The sequence below is a fragment of the Tupaia chinensis genome, unplaced genomic scaffold, assembly GCF_000334495.1.
Source record: "Tupaia chinensis unplaced genomic scaffold, TupChi_1.0 Scaffold000498_1, whole genome shotgun sequence".
Classification (NCBI taxonomy): domain Eukaryota; kingdom Metazoa; phylum Chordata; class Mammalia; order Scandentia; family Tupaiidae; genus Tupaia; species Tupaia belangeri.
Window position 1 is genome coordinate 2,214,685 of NW_006160010.1, and position 826 is coordinate 2,215,510.

The following is an 826-nucleotide window of genomic DNA, read 5'->3' on the forward strand; positions in this document are numbered from 1 at the left end:
ATTTATTTTTCAAAAGGTTTAAGCTATAGGGCATGTGTGCTCGCCAGAAAGACAGAGAGACAGAAAGGGAGAAATCACCCCTCAGGGGATGGCCACACCGCAATCTCTTCTCCTCCATTCTCCTCTCGGGATCTTGGGCACACACACACATGTGCCCTGCATGAGCTTTAAGCCACTGGGTTTGGGACTCGAACTGCAGTTGACCACATGGGAGTCCAGCAACATAGTCATTATACTAACTGCTGCTTATTTTTGTCTTTAAAAAAACCCCACATATATCTTAATGTCATCAGTATGAGTTTTTTGAAGTATTAAAAACAACCTCTGAAAAATACTTGACTTTATTTAAAAATATAAAACATGAAAATTATGCTCACATTTGCATAACATATGAATATTTGATTATTTCAAACAACCCATGGTAAAACAAAAACTTGTTGCTGATTTAAGAAAAGCTCGGGAACCAGCAGTTAGCGTAATGGCTATGTCACTGGATTCCCACGTAGTCGACCGTGGTTCGCGTACCAGACCCGGTGGCTTAAAACTCACGCCGGGCGCGTGTGCGTGCGTGCCCAAGATCCCGAGAGGAGAATGGAGGAGAAGGGATTGCGGCGTGACCATCCCCCCTGGGGGGTGATTTCTTGCTTTCTGTCTCTATGTCTCTCTCTGTCTGTTTGGCGAGCGCACGAGCCCTGTAGCGAAAATCTCTCCAAAAAAAAAAAAAAAAAGAAAAGCTCTATAGTTAGTCAGCAAAGCATAGGTCTGATGCCATGGCCCAGGGTCTGTTGGAAATAATGCTCTTTGGGGCCAGCTGGCGGCATAGAGG